Source organism: Hevea brasiliensis, chromosome 11 (assembly GCF_030052815.1).
Source record: "Hevea brasiliensis isolate MT/VB/25A 57/8 chromosome 11, ASM3005281v1, whole genome shotgun sequence".
NCBI lineage: Eukaryota > Viridiplantae > Streptophyta > Magnoliopsida > Malpighiales > Euphorbiaceae > Hevea > Hevea brasiliensis.
In genome coordinates this window covers 41,073,317-41,090,893 of record NC_079503.1, presented here as the reverse complement: position 1 = coordinate 41,090,893, position 17,577 = coordinate 41,073,317, and positions in this window count along the sequence as shown.

The window sequence follows — 17,577 nt, the reverse complement described above, 5'->3', positions numbered from 1 at the left end:
AACATCTTATCTTTCTTGAATCCACTAATATCCTAAGCCTATTCTGATTACAATATCCCTTGACAATTACTAACAGTAACATCTTTGCCCTCATCTAGAGCAATTCTATTACTATAACTTACTTTTAGGTCCTCTTGCCTTACATTAAGTAGGCTCGCCAATTAGCTTTATAATTTATGGTGTGTTAGAAAATACTTTTATCTAACAATTCTTCCAAAATTAATGTCAATCATACTTGTTATTATAGTTTTTATCTTAAAGGACTAGTCACTAATACATCAAAATTCATTCCCATGTAATGGAATAGCAATAGAACATATAGTTCTAACACTAGCACACAACTAAGTAGTGCTGAGATCAAATAATAACTAATTGTTTCTTTCAAAAATTAAGAACTTACCAGCAACTACATTCGAAGTTTCTGTTCTTTCTCCTTGGCACATAGTGGACACTCTGACTGGTGCGCTACTATATTCGGGTTGATTCACTGTGTTATGGTGGTGAGGAGTACCAACTTTATTTCTATCATGACTCTGACTGACTGTCTGTGAACTCCGGAGAGCAGATCGAGGTGCTCTAGTACAATCTCTAACAAAGTGTCCAAGCTTTCCATAATTGTAGTAGGCTCCAGTGGCCTTACGACAAATACCCCCATGTAACCTGCCACAAACATGGCAGATATGGGCAGAATAGGCACTTCTGGTTGTTTGACGATTAGATCTTGGTGGTCTCTACCCTGATGATCTGCCTCTGTCATATCCCTGAGCTCGGGGCTCCTTAAATTCTTTTCTCTTCCCCAAATTACTGCTCGAGCTCTGACCCATATGTTTCTTCCTCTTCTCCATTTCACACTGCCTTTGTGGGGGTTGGGTTTGTGCTTGAGCTTGAGCTTGAGCTGACAAAGTATCAGCCATTTGTTGAAAGAAAGTGGCCATTTGCTGGGCCATTAGTGCAGTAATTTGTACCGGTAAAACTGGTACAGTCGGGCCTTCGACACTCTGAGGAGCTAGGGCCTCACCTTGTACTTTCGCTATCACAGACTGTTCTATTGTCTCATCCTTCTCTTCCATATCTTTTCATAGGATTTTCTATTTCCTGTACAACCAACACAAGGAGATTCCTCTCCATTAGTTCACATTTATGATGTAAATGTACTATATGTATCAAACATTTGAGCAGCTGTAGTTATCGATAAAAAGATTTCAAATTCACAGTTCAAAATTTACTTTAAAACCATTGCTCTGATACCACAAAACATGTCACACCCTACTCTTTCGTAAGATGTAATATGATCTCGTTGTACACCTAATGAATTACCGTACTTCGCCTACCAGTAACCCATTAAATATACTACAAGGGATTTTAAATCAATTTTCTTGAAATTTAAATCATCGATTAAAATCTGGGGTTATAAAAATTTTTCAAAATTTCGGCAGAGTGCCGGCTGTATTTTGAGAAAACAGTTCTTCAAACCTGAAAAAGAAAACACTCCCAATATGTTTTCTCAAATACAACTCCAAGAAACTTCATTTCATCTCACAATTCAATCTCAATAATCAATCATTTCATTTTCAAACCAATCTCATCATAAAAGAAACATTTCATTGATTACAAGACTAAAAAATTAATATTACAAAACAATTCAGGTAAATGAAATCTCAAATTTACATTTACAATAATTTACATTTAATTACATACCAAAATATTTTACAAGAGTTTTTATACAACTGCTCAAATAATTTACATACATATTATTACATGCGTACATCAAACTTATGTACATGGGTATACCTATGATATACCTGGAGCTGATCTAAATGTGTCTTCAAAGAAGCTTACTCAACTGCTCTATGCTCTTTTCACCTGCGACAGCATACAAAGCTATCGCTGAGTGGTGAACTCAATAGTGCACAACTATAACTTAAAACATAGTTCAATATACCTTAGCAAAATTACAATAAACAATTTGGAAATCAGGATACTCATCAAATTCTAAAAATCAAATTATTCAATGCCAATAACATAAATCATTTGTATGAAATAACTTTGATTACGAAATTCAATTTATCAAATCACAACCGAACATTTAAGGCGATTCTAACAAAATCAATTATGCATAAATCATAATTGAAATAACAATTCTTTACTATTCAAAAACCATTCTTTATCTCACTAACTATGCAAGACTAATCCACAAGGGCCATCTTCGGGGTGATTCTAACTCTCTATGGTCGGGAAGGTGGAATTGGATTCTAACTCCCTATGGTCGGGGAGGTCGAATCATTGTGCATAGTACACATCACAATAATGAAACTTCTGAAAGGGCCATAACATATAAACTTAGATCTAACCTCTAATAAGGGGAGAATCTAAGCCTGTGCATGTACCATGGTAATCAAAACACAACTAACTCAATTGTCTTCTTAACAAATGAGAGAGACGGGTAATAACCTAGTCAAGCATCTATAGTGAGATATAAAACAATATCACAACCCTTTTAGTGAGCATAAATCACAATACAATTCGATTCAAAGTCAATTCCAATATCCAATAATTTTTATGCTTATCACAATTCAAATCATAAATTTGCATTTTTCCTTGCAAATTGCCCTTCACAATTCAAAACATGTTCTATCACAATTTTTCAAAACATAATTTATTCAATTCTCAACAATGCTTAATACTTGTGGAAATATCATTTCACAAAGCTAAATTCATGCATACTATAATGATTTCAATAATCATTGAATTAAATCCAATGCTTGTTAAACATAATACATAAGAAAAATATGTCATTTAATCATATGAAATATCCAGAACAAAATCAGTTAAAAACTAGTTGTGCACAAACCTGATTTGAGTCGCTCCTAGGCCTTGAATCAATGTTCTTTATGCTTCTCAATATCCATATCAACTAAAACAAACAATTTAAAGTGTTTCAATACTCAATGAATTTGTTTCCAACCATAAAATCCAATATCTAAATTTTCTTGGTACTATTCCCTTCAATTCATTTCATTATTCAACTTATAATGTTGACCTTTAATGCACTTTAAGTGAGTCAATTTCAATGTTACCAATATGTCACATTTTATAGCCCTTTAGTGTGGGTATATGTTACCAAATTCATTTTCAAGTGTATTGCATTTTATTGCAATTTACCAGATTTCAGTGTACTATTTTGACCTAGCTGGACGACCTAGTTCCCTGGGTTTTCGAATTTTGGTCCAAACTAAAAACTTGTAGGTCTATGTCTTATTGCTTTCGGGGCAAAATTTCAGGTCATTCAGTGTTGTGTAGACCATGATATGGTCAATTTACCAATGCTAGACAAAATGCGCTAAAATGGCAGGCTTAGGTCATTTTTAGGTCACTTTTGGTTTGGCTAGTTTTGGTAACTGAACTTGTGCAAGCTATTTGGCTTGGTTCTGGCCATTTCTAGGCTTTGGTATCTACATAAGAATTGTAGATCTATGTCTAATATATTCATGGTAAAAATTTTAGGTCAATTGGACTTGTTTTGAGTGAGTTATAGTCCTCCTAATGACTACTGTTCATATGGTCAAAAATTCTGGCCTGCACTTACCTATTCCAGATTTGGTCAATTCTCATGTCACTTTGTGGACAGAATTTAGGTAAACTTCCTTCATGAAAGTTGACACTTTTTGTGCCTAGTTTCACCTGCAATTGGTCTCATACCAATTAGAGTCACACACTTAAGGTTATTAGCCCATTTGCATACTGCCCTCTACATGGTTTTCAAACACCAAACCAATACACATTCACCAATTATCTCCTCACTTCTTCATACCATTCTGCATTTTGCACTAACCAAAACCATTCAATTCTCTACATTATAGGTCAACTTGGGCAGAATATAACCACTTCAAATACACCAAATGCAGTCACCATTCACAAAGTTCAATCCCAACAATTCATACCCATAAATACTTCTAATTATCACACAAACTTCCATCATCAAATTATATACCTATTACTACTATTCCACACACATATAGGCTGCTAAATTTTTGTACAATATTTCAACAATATTTCATGAATTTGAACATTACCAATTTCCATTTTGAGGCTGCCCAAAAATTACACATACACATCAACTTCCATTTTCACTTTTCAAGCTCACAAATCAAACTTTATACATGAAAACCAACTCCAATACATTTAAACACTTAATTTAACATCTCAAGAACCCATTATATGCAAAGACAAGCTGTACATGATGAAGTTCCATGGCTGCCAAAATGCTCCATCACCAATAATTCATCAAAGCTCAAACTTCTTCCATATTTCAACTACCCACAACCTTAGTTACACTTTTAATGAAATAAGAATTGAAAATAACCACTTACCTCTTTTGGACTTCTTCAAAACTCTACCAAAACTTATCTTTCTTGCTCCCTTATTGCGCCCCAAGGTGTGTAGTCCAACTTTAATGAAGAAGCTTAGAAGATATTGTGGCTTAAAGTGATGTGCATGGAGCTTGGTTGAGGTATGACAATGGAGGTTTAATGGTGGAAATGGCTACGGCAAGGTGAGGAAATGTTGAAGATGATATGAAATTTGCTCACTTTAGCTTATATAGGTGTCCCAAGGATTGAGTTAGTGGAGCACTTAGGTGAATTTTAATGTTTAAATATTCAAAGTTTCTCAATTTACACATTTTGCCTCAATTCTTTTACTATTCGTATAATTTACCACAATTTTAATTTTTATGACATTTTCAAAGTTTAATATCATTTATTTTTTAATGAAAATTTAGGTCAAAAGGCATCTCGGGGTGTCAAATGAGCACAATGCCCCTATCCGGGTTGCATTCCCTATTTTTTGGTAACACCGCTTTTTGTCGGTTTCTCGATTTCTCGTTTTTCTTTGTACTAATTAATTAATTTTTCTTTGTTATTTCTAGTGACATTTATACTTCAATAGATGTTTATTTAAGTCTTAAAAATATTTTGCAGGGTTTCCCACGGTCCAAGGCTAGTCAACGGTCCACGCCGCAACTTCCCGGTGAGGTCACCCATCGCTATGGTTTTCGGCTCGCTTAAATTGGTTACATTTCATTGCTATTATTTTTCCTTTATTGTTCTTGTATTTTTCTTTCTTGATTTCATTATTTTATGTCTCCTCACTAACATTTAAATGTAGTTCTAGGCATCCTAGCTGTCCAGACAGACACTGGTCACCGGAACAGTAGAACGCACTACCGAATATAGGGGTGTTACAACGTTAAGTATTCAATAAGAGATGATTGAATTTCTTTTGTCTATGATCAAATCAATGCATTGGAATGTGAATTACCTTGGATTGAAGTTTGTTTAATTCGAGAGTTTCTTATTTAATTTTATATCATAATTTTGGATTTTTAATTTCTTCTTTGGATTGCGAATTAAATCCCCCCCTCCCCCCCCCCCCCCCAACATTTGTTTCTTTTTCCATTACACAGGTGCATGAAATTTAATAATTCAGTCTCTAAGGTTCGACCTAGATTTACCACTTACTGCAGAAAATATTTCATAATTGGTGATTTTAGTTAATTTAATTTCTAGTGGATTTAACAACCATTATTGACCAAGTCTGCCCACTTTCTGCCAGTGAGGATGGACTATAACTTGGACAGATTGGCTAAATTATACATTGATGAGATAGTAAGACTTCATGGAGTACCGGTATCTATTGTGTCAGACAGAGATCTAAGGTTTACTTCTAAATTCTAGGGTAGTTTGCAAAAGGCCTTAGGAACTAGATTGAACTTTAGTACTGCATTCTATCCACATATAGATGACCAGTCTGAAAGGGTAATTTAGATCTTGGAGGATATGTGATACACTTGAATTGTATAGATGTTTTTAAGTACATTTGTATACTATCTCATAACATTTAGGTAAGTAATCTCAAGCACAGTAGTTGATTTCATTAGTTTTTGTAATTTATATTGTCAAGCTCTTAATTCCATGTTTTCTGCATCATTTCAGGTGTTTGGGTGAAGCCCCAGGGCATAAGAGTCTAGAAGCAAACTTGGAAAGGCCAAAGGATTGTGAAAAGCTGCTGATACACCTTACACAGGTCTTGAAAGCAAAGCCATAGACCCGTGTAACCTTTGTCACACCCTACTCCTTTGTAAGATGTAACATGATCCCGTAGTACACCTAATGAATTACCATACTTCGCCTACTGATAACCCATTAGATTTACTACAAGGGATTTTAAAACAATTTTCGTGAAATTTAAATCATCGATTAAAATCAGGTGTTATAAATTTTTTTCAAAATTTCGGCAAAGTGCCGGCTGTATTTTGAGAAAACAGTTCTTCAAACCTGAAAAGGAAAACGCTTCTCATATGTTTTCTCAAATACAACTCCAATAAACTTTATTTCATCTCAGAACTCGATCTCAATAATCAAATCATTTCATTTTCAAACCAACCTCATCATAAAAGAAACATTTCATTGATTACATGACTCAAAAATTAATATTACAAAACTATACAAGTAAATGAAATCTCAAATTTACATTTATAATAATTTATATTTAATTACATACCAAAATATTTTATAAGAGTTTTTATACAGCTGCTCAAATAATATACATACATATTATTACATGCATACATCAAAACCTATGTACATGGGTATACCTATGATATATCTGGAGCTGATCCAAATGTCTCTTCAAAGAAGCTTACTCAATTGCTCTATGCTCTTTTCACTTGCGATAGCATACAAAGCTATCACTGAATGGTGAATTTAGTGGTGCACAACTATAATTTAAAACATAGTACAATATACCTTAACAAAATTACAGCAAATAATTTGGAAATCTGGATACTCATCAAATTCTAAAACTCAAAATATTCATTGCCAATAATATAAATCATTTGTATAAATGACTTTGATCATGAAATTCAATTTATAAAATCATATCTAACCATTTAAGGTAATTCCAACAAAATCAATTATACATAAATTATAATTGAAATCACAATTCTTTACTATTCAAAAACCATTCTTTATCTCACTAACTATGCAAGACTAATCCGAAAGGGCCATCTTTGGGGTGATTCTAACTCCCTATGGTCGAGAAGGTCGAATCGGATTCTAACTCCCTATGGTCGGGGAGGTCGAATCATCGTGCACAGTACACACCACAATAATGAATCTTCCGAAAGGGCCATAACATAAAACTTAGATCTAACCTCTAATAAAAGGAGAATCTAAGCCTGTGCACGTACCATGGTATACCTATGATATACCTGGAGCTGATCTGAATGTGTCTTCAAATAAGCTTACTCAACTGCTCTATGCTCTTTTCACTTACGACAGCATACAAAGCTATCGTTGAGTGGTGAACTCAGTGGTGCACAACTATAACTTAAAACATAGTTCAATATACCTTAGCAAAATTACAACAAATAATTTGGAAATCAAGATACTCATCAAATTCCAAAAATCAAATTATTCATTGCCAATAACATAAATCATTTGTATGAAATGACTTTGATCACGAAATTCAATTTATCAAATCACAACCAAACATTTAAGGCAATTCCAACAAAATCAATTATACATAAATCATAATTGAAATCACAATTCTTTACTATTCAAAAACCATTCTTTATCTCACTAACTATGTAAGACTAATCCGCAAGGGCCATCTTCGGGGTGATTCTAACTCCCTGTGGTCGGGGAGGTCAAATCATCGTGCACAGTACACATCACAATAATGAAACTTCTGAAAGAGCCATAATAGATAAACTTAGATCTAACCTCTAATAAGAGGAGAATCTAAGCCTGTGCACATACCATGGTAATCAAAACACAACTAACTCCATTTTCTTCTCAACAAATAAGAGAGATGGGTAATAACCTAGTCAAGCATCTATAGTGAGATATAAAACAATATCACAACCCTTTTAGTGAGCATAAATCACAATACAATTCGATTCAAAGTTAATTCCAATATCCAATAATTTTTATGCTCATCACAATTCAAATCATAAATTTACATTTTTCCATACAAATTGTACATCACAATTCAAAACATGTTCTATCACAATTTTCTAAAACATAATTTATTCAATCCACAACAATGCTTAATACTTGTGGAAATACCATTTCACAAAGCTAAATTCATACATACTATAACAATTTCAATAATCATTGAATTGAATCCAATGCTTGTTAAACATAATACATAAGAAAAATATGTCATTTAATCATATGAAATATTCAGAACAAAATCAGTTAAAAACTAGTTGTACACAAACCTGATTTGAGTCGCTCCTAGGCCTTGACTCAATGTTCTTTATGCTTCTCAATATCCTTATCAACTGAAACACACAATTTAAAGTGTTTCAGTTCTCAATGAATTTGTTTTCAACCATAAAATCCAATATCTAAATTTTCTTGGTACTATTCCCTTCAATTTATTTCATTAGTCAACTTATAATGTTAACCCTTGATGCACTCTAAGTGAGTTAATTCCAATGTTACCAATATGTCACATTTTAGAGCCCTTTAGTGTTGGTATATGTTGCCAATTTCATTTTCAAGTGTATTGCATTTTATTGCAATTTATCGAATTTCGGTGTACTATTTTGACCTAGCCGGACGACCTAGTTCCCTCGATTTCGATCCAAACTACAAACTTGTAGGTCTATGTCTTATTGCATGCGGGGCAAAATTTCAGGTCATTCTGAGTTATGTAGACCAAGATATGGTCAATTTACCAATGCTGGAGAAAATGCACTAAAATGATAGGCTTAGGTCCTTTTTAGGTCACTTTTGGTTCGGCCAGTTTTGATACCTGAACTTGTGCAAGCTATTTGGCTTGGTTATAGCCATTTATGGGCTTTGGTGTCTTCATAAGAATTGTAGATCTATGTCTAAACTATTAATGGTAAAAATTTCAGGTCATTTGGACCTGTGTTGATTAAGTTATGGTAAAAAAACTAACTGCTGCCCAAATAGTCAATTTTCAGGATTCCAAGTCACTAATCCGGATTTGGTCATTTTTTAAGTCACTTTCTGGATAGAATTAAGGTAGGCTTTCTTCATGAAAGTTGTCACATTTTGTTCCTAGTTTCACCTACAATTGGCCTCATACCAATTGGAGTCACACACTTAGGGTTATAGGTCCATTTGCACATTGCCCTCTACATGCTTTTCAAACACCAAACCAAACACATGTTTACCAATTACATTTTCACTTCCCATACCATTCTGCATTTGGCACTAACCAAAACCATTCAATTCTCTACATTATAGGTCAACTTGGACAAAATATAACCACTTCAAAATACACCAAATGCAGTAACAATTCACAAAGTTCAATCCCAACAATATATACACATAAATACTTCTAATTATCACATATACTTAACAATTTGCCTACCTTATCACTACTATCTCATATACATAGGCTGCCATTTTTTTGTACCATACTTCAACAACAATTCATGAATTTAAACATTATCAACCTTCACCATGAGGCTACCCAAGGCACACATACATATCAAACTTCCATTTTCACTTTTTAACTTACAATCACACTTTATACATGGTAATCAACTTCAATACATATAAGCACTTAATTTAACATCATTATGTTAGTAGTATGCCCTAGAGCATATCATTTAGTATGTATCTTGTAAATATTTTATTGATAAAAGGCATTTCCACTTTTCTGTTTACATAATATATTTATGTGTAATAAAAAGGTTCATTGATATTTTGTTAGAAATTCTATTCTTAAGTTGTTAAGAATATAAGTGACAATATTTCTAGTATAAAGTATCATAAATAGGTTCACAATTTAGGATACTTCATAATAAGGACATGACTTATCCAGAAAGATTGTATTCATGTTTGTTACCAAGTTATTTATATGAGATATAAATAAGATGGAATGGTGAGTCTCATGCCATATGAAAAACATGATAGGCACTTATAAATGATAAGTAGGCCGAACCAGTGACACTTATGACAAGCACATGAAGTTTACTCTTGTCAATGTTTTGTCATAAATCATATCGGTACATATAATCTTTAGACTTGAGATAGCACAGTTATCTTGTATATAGGTAGTTTGAGTTTGATACTGCTTTCATACTTGTACTGTGTATTGGTATATGAGTGTAACACCCCTATTTGTATAGCCTGGTATGTTCCGGTGACCGGTGTCGGTCCGGACAATTAAAGAGATTAAAACCACACTTAAGACAACTAGAGAAGCCATAAACACAAATAATTAGTAATATTCAATTAGTTAAGTATAAATAAGAAAAACAGAACATAAGAAGTTAAACGAGCCGAGAGTTACAGCGATGGGTGACCGTCTCGGGAACGACTGCGAAGCTATTTTAAACTCAAATTTCGAACCGTAAAATGTGACGCTGCAGTCATTAGGACCATTACGAACACAGTGGAAAAGAGAAAATCACGAAAAAGAACTATTAAGCCAGTCAAATAATTAGGTCAGGGAGTCGAAAGAAATATGAAATTAATTGCAAACTTAGATGAACCGGCGAGGGGCAATTTGGTCAATTGACCCCGAGAGCTGACTCCTGACCTAACTGTCAAATAAAATCAGAGAAAAGAAAATTTTGAAATCGAGAATTAAATTAAAGAACTAATAGAAAAAAAAAAAAAGAAAAGAGAAGAGAATGGAAAAGTTAAAAGGTGATGACATCATGTATGACCTCATGCATGATGCCATAAAGAATATAGTTAATAAATTTGATGCCATAAAGAATATAATTAATAAATTTACTTAAATTGATTTTTGGTCTTCTTAAGACATAAAAGAAAAGAAAAGAAGAGAAAAAAAGAAATAAAGTCATCTTCATCTTCTCCCAAAAACGTGAACCATCTCACTCTCCCTCTCCTATACCAAAACCTCCATTAAAGCTCAATTTTGAGCTTGCATATTATAAGATTTCACCATAGAAAAGTAAGCCACCATAGTTAAAGCTTGTCTAAGCAACTTGAAAAGAAGTTTGAGCAAGGAAATAAAAGAGGAAAAGGAAGGAATTGAGGAAGAGGAAACACCAAGTTGAGGTAAGCATTAGATCGAAATTTAATGTTTAAATTTATATAATTTGGGTTACTTTAGCTTAGAATTTTAATTTAAAATGGAAAGAGAATTATTATTGAGGGACCATATGGGAAATTCATCCAGCCTATGTAGGGGTGAGAATTGCTTGTATTTGATTGAATTAAAAGTAAACATGAGCTTGAATGAGTTGAGTAAGTAAGTTTATATGTGTTGAATTAATAAAATGTAACAAAAATTGTGAGTTACGGTTTTGGACCTAGAGTTTGGGAGACAAAAACGTGAGAAACTTGTAAATGGTGTCTTTGACCTAATGTGAAGTGAAAAATGGTCAATTGTGACCAAATGAGGTGTGTTAGAAGTGTTGGAATTAAAAGCCAATTCGGATTGGATAAGGTCATGTGCTGGCAGCATGACCAAAATCTCCTTTGAGGGACCAAAAATGAAATTTTACAAGTCCAATGGATATGGGACCAATTGGGGATGAAAATAGGCACTAAATGACACAATTTTCATTTAGGAAGCATGCCTAAAAAATGAATAAAACCTAGTGAACAAATTGAGCAAAGTTGAGAAATTACAGTCTGCCTCTGCACAACTTGACTAAGTGAACAGTATTTGTTCATTTGATCATAACTCGAGCTAGGCAGGTCAAAATGACCTGAAATTTTACCAGTAGTTAGATGAGATATAGATCTAAAACTTTCATGTAAAACACAAACCCAAATTATGCCATTAACCAAATCAAATTACTGAGCAAATTTGGGTCACTAAATCTGCAGACTGCAGACTTGCCGTTTGAACAGTAAAGTTTCAATGGCTATAACTCTCTCTAGAAAACTCCGATTTAGGTGATTGTTGAGCCGATGGAAACCTAAGGCATAGTAGAACATTTCATATGAAGAAAGGTAGACCAAATTATGGACCTAACTTGATCAAATTGCTGAACAAATTTGGAATTAATAATCTGCCAGAACAAAATTCTGCAGCATGAACAGTAAACGTAATTTGCTTTTAACTTGAGCTACAAAACTCCAATTGGGGTGATTAAAAAAGGAGAATAAACTTAAGACAATAGGGAACATTTTCTATGAAGAAAGTTTTGCCAAATTCCAACAGTAAACTGACAAATGAAACAGTACAATTAGAGACACCAAAACTGAAAATTTGGCCATTTTGCCTAAAAGACCTAAGTTTTGAGAAAATGACCAAAACTAAAAAGTTTAGTGACCAAAATGTGGTATGTGGGTGAAGTTGGAGTTCCCATACCTATTGAGCCTTAGAAAGTCAATAATTTGACTTGAATAGTGTAGTGAATAGTAACCCGAAACACAAAATTTCGAGAACGTCGAGTTTAGCCGTTAGAGCTATGGTAAAAATAAGGCTAAATTTATTTTTGGATTTATGTTAAATTATGGTATTGAAACATTGTAAAATTATGTGTTTCAGTTGAAAAAAATACCGGGAAAAAACCCAAGGAACCGAGTCGAGGCCAAGAGGTGACTCGCTTGAGGTTTGTGCACAATGTATACTTTTTATAATCATCTTTTGCATAGTGTTTTGAATAATGTGAAATATTGGATTATGGCATTCTTATGATGTTTGATCTAAATTGTTGAAATGTTATTATGTATATTTGAAATGACAATATTTAGCAAATTGTTAAGATAAGTTTTGAAACCACAGTGTCATGACCATATATTTGAACACCTCACTAGCACGACTAGTGGGGGTAATTAGTTTCTAATTTTGATTCATTCTCTGGAGAAGTGTTGAGGTATGCCAGTAGAAGAGGATGTGAATGGATATCCATATATTTGAGCTAGCTAGCCTTGTGATGTGATTTCTCTTTAGCCTCTGGCTATTGAGATTCTATTTGTTTCGAATGGCATGATCTAACTGTGGGTTTTATGAAATCTGTTTTGATCCTTCGAAATGAAATTGTTTGGAATAAAATCTCATAATTCATGTTTTGTGTTTAACTCTCATATTCAGTTTAATTTTTGAATAAATGTGATTTAAATTCTGCATAAAGATTATTTTAATATGTTGTGCACCACTCAGTTCTAGTACTCAGCAATGGCTGTTATTGCTGTCGCAGATTTAGAGACTAGAGGAGCAACAGACTGAGCTGTTAAGGATTGAGGATCTATCAGCTTGAAGTTATCGGGTATAATTTATACCCTGACTGTAGATATTTCTTTTGATGTATGTATTGCACATAAATGTATGGACATATAAATTCGGTCTTGAGCAGCTTGTACAAAGTTTGTATAAAGTTATAATAAAATTTAGTTTGGATTTTCCAATGTAGATTTTAGTATGATGTATATATAGATCATTTGTCTTTAATGAATGGAAATGTTTTATTTTAATTTGAATGAGATTGATAGATATTATTTTAATGATTATTGAATTTTGATACTTAAGAAATTGGTTGAAATTGATTATGAAATTGAAGTAGTGGTTGAGAAAAATTATTGGAAGTGCTTTTTTTCAGGTATTTGAAGAACTGTTTTCTCAAAATACAGACGGAACTTTGGCAAAATTTTTATAAAATTTGCGGAAAAATAAAATGGGCCAAAAATAATAACTAGTTTTAATTTCAATTAAATGTTTTAAATACCTATTAGAAAATACTCACCACTTATAAAAAATAAGAAAATTGTTTTAAAATCCATTGTAGGGTACTTAATGAGTTATCAGTAGGTGAAGTTCGATAGTTCATTAGGTATTCTACGGGATCATGTTATGCCTTACAGAGGCATAAGGTGTGACATGTTTTAGTAGTATCAGAGCAAATTTTTGAAGTATATTTTAACTTGAGAATTTGTGTCTTTCTTGTTAAGTACAACTGCTCAATGTCCATATTTGTTACATACAGTGCATTACATCATAAATATGAACTAACTGAGGGAAATCTCCATGTGTTACTTGTTCAAGGGATACCCTAACTTCAGCCTAAAATGAAAGAAGGGGATCGCTCAGTTGAGCAATCTGTTGAAGCTGAGGCACAAGGGGAAGCCCCAGCTCTACAGAATGTTAGTAGATCTGTAGCACCAGCCCCACAAATGCCGCAATTTCCTGCACAGTTCACACAGCAGATGGCTTCGATGTTTCAACAAATGGCTGGGGGTATGCCTACTCAAGCTTCACCCCAGACACCTGTGGTACAACCACTGCCTCCAGCCAGACAATATGATAAATTACTGAAGCACAGGGCTGCAGAATTTAAGGGTACAATGGACCCTTTAGAGGCAGAGCAATGGCTTGAAAGAATGGATAGAGTATTTAAGAAGTTGCACTGCCAAGATGAACTGAAGTTTGAATAATCGGTGTCTCTACTACAAGGGGATGCGTATGATTGGTGGAAGACCATCCCCCACAGCTTGGCTGAACCACCAGTATTGACCTGGGATGACTTCATCAGAGAATTCAGATAGAAATACATCTCAGATGCATATGTTGATCAGAAATTACAAGAATTTTTGAGTTTGAAACAAGGGAATCGATCAGTGGTAGAGTATGAGAGGGAGTTCTCTTGCTTAAGTCATTATGCTGGGAGTCTCCTTTCTACCAGCAAGGCAAGATGCAAGAGATTTGAGACTGGTTTAAAGCCCAGTTTGAGAATACAAGTAGTGGGATTCAGGCACAGCAATTTTTCAGAATTTATGTCTCAAGCACTTGAGCTAGAAAGGATTGAATCAAAGGCGACCCCAATAAAAGAAAAATCAGAGAAAGTTAAAAAATCAGAGAAAGACAAAGGGGAAAAATTAGTTGAACAAAGTTTTGGTGCTACCTCTAGAAAGAAAAAAGAAGTTTAGTGGATCCAGTAGGGGTCGAGGTGGAAGATTTGGTAGAGGCAGATTTTCTGGACTAAGACCCCCTAGGTCTGGTCAGCAGTCGAGCAGGGGTTCACATTCTGCCCGCCCCTGTGAGGCTTATGGCAAGATTCATGGGGGGGAATGTTATTGGGCCACTGGAGCCTGCTTTAACTGCGGAGGCAAGGGTCATTTAACAAGATACTGCACTAGTGCTCCGTCTGCGAGATATGGTCCTGGCTTTACTACTGCCGAGGGATCTATTCAGAGTCCTACTCCCAAAGGCTCATAGTCTATTGGCAGAGGAAGAGGTAGAGGTAGAGGCACTGCTTCAGGCAGTCAGGGCACAGTTGGTCAGTCGGCACATGGGAGTGCTTCAGTCAGGGTTTATTCAATGAGACAGCGAGAAGAGGCTGAGACTTCTGATGTTGTAGCCGGTACATTCTCTATCTCTGAGCAAGATGTATTTGTGTTGTTTGATCCGAGTTCAACCCATTCATATGTCAGTGCTAGCATAGTCAGTTCACTTGCTGTTCCATGTGTGCAAATGGGTTTTGAAGTGCTAGTAACTAGTCCGTTAGGACAAGAGGTTCGGGTCAACAGAATTTATAGAGACTGTCCTTTAGAGATCCAAGGACATGTTTTTCTGTCAGATTTGATTGAAATGCCTTTCAGAGAGTATGATATCATCTTGGGCATGGATTGGTTAGCCAGGCATCACGCCATGATTAACTGTAGACTGAAGACAGTCACTTTTGGTCTCCCTTTGTACGGTGATGTGGTAATACATGGGGAGAGGCATTTACTACCATCAAACATCATTTCGGCTGCACTAGCCAGAAGGATGATCAGAAAGGGGTGTGAAGCATACTTGGCACATGTGGTAGACACCCAAGTGGGGAGTCCAACACTAAGGGACATCCCTACTGTATGTGATTTTTCGGATGTGTTTCCTGATGAATTGCCAGGATTACCTCCAGAAAGAGAGTTGCAGTTTGAAATTGATGTTATGCCTGGTGTGGACCCAATCTCCATAACACCATATAGAATGGCACTTGCAGAACTAAAAGAGTTGAAAGTACAATTGCAAGAGCTGCTTGACAAGGGCTTTATTCACCCTAGTGTGTCACCTTGGGGAGCGCCAGTGCTGTTTGTAAAGAAAAAGGATGGCACTCTTCGCTTGTGTATTGATTATCAGCAGTTGAATAAGGTGACAATAAAGAATAGATATCCATTGCCCCGCATTGATGACTTATTTGATCAGTTGAGGGGTGTAGCTGCGTTCTCCAAAATTGACTTGAGATCAGGTTATTATCAGTTAAAAGTACAAGAGCAGAGTATTCCTAAAATTGCCTTTAGAACTTGCTATAGCCATTATGAGTTCTTGGTGATGCCATTCGGGTTAACTAATGCTCCGGCTGCTTTTATGGATCTAATGAACACTATCTTCAGACCATACCTCGACCAATTTGTTGTGGTATTCAGAGATGATATATTGGTCTATTCGAGGAATGCGGAAGTGCATGATAGACATCTGCGGATTGTACTACAGACTTTGAGGGAAAAATAGCTATATGCCAAATTGTCGAAGTGTGAATTTTGGCTGAATGAAATATCTTTCTTGGGGCATGTAGTATCAGAAGAGGGCATCAAGGTAGATGCAAGTAAGATTAAAGCTGTCCTTAATTGGAGGCCACCCAGAAATGTCACAAAGATTCACAGTTTTCTGGATTTAGCTTGATACTACCGTCGATTCGTGAAGGGATTCTCCATGTTGGCATCTCCATTGACCAAGATGCTTAGAAAAGATGTAAAATTTCGGTGGACAGATAAATGCCAACAGAGTTTTGATGAATTGAAGAAATGTTTGACTGAAGCTCCAGTCCTGACTTTACCTACTCTAGGCAAAGAATACACAGTTTATAGTGATGCTTCTCACAATGGGTTAGGCTGTGTACTGATGCAAAATTGAAATGTCATTGCCTATGCATCACGCCAGCTAAAACTGCATGAGAGGAATTATCCGACGCATGACTTGGAGCTTGCAGCTATAGTATTTGCTCTTAAGATCTAGAGACACTATTTGTATGGGGAAAAGTGTTACATCTACACAGATCATAAGAGTTTGAAATATTTGGGCATCCAGAAGGAGTTGAATTTGAGACAGAGGAGATGGTTAGAGTTGATAAAAGACTATGATTGTCTGATAGACTATCAGCTAGGGAAAGCTAATATTGTGGCTAACGCCTTAAGTCGCAAGACTATGGCAAGTCTACTGGTTACTCCTTTGTCTTTGGTACATAAGTTAAGATCATTGCATGCCAGCTTTGAGATTAATGATGAGGGGCAGACAGCGGATGCATGGCATGTACAGCCAGTATTGATTGATCAGATTAAAATGGTTGCTCAGAATGATCAGAAGTATCAGAAGCTGTTGGAAGAAGTCCGGTAGGGCAAGAAACTAGAATTCTCAATCAGAGATGATGGTTTATGTGACACCCCTTACCCGATTGCAGTGTAGCCGAGCAAGTTATGCCACTCAGTGTGCCGGAGCACTCTATTTTATCTTAATTCATTTTTATCGTAGTTTTGAATATAACTTGTGAAATATAATTCATTTATTGAAATTGTAATTTATTTGAGGTTCCGAAAATTTTAAAGAAAATCCGACGGAGTACCGGCTAAA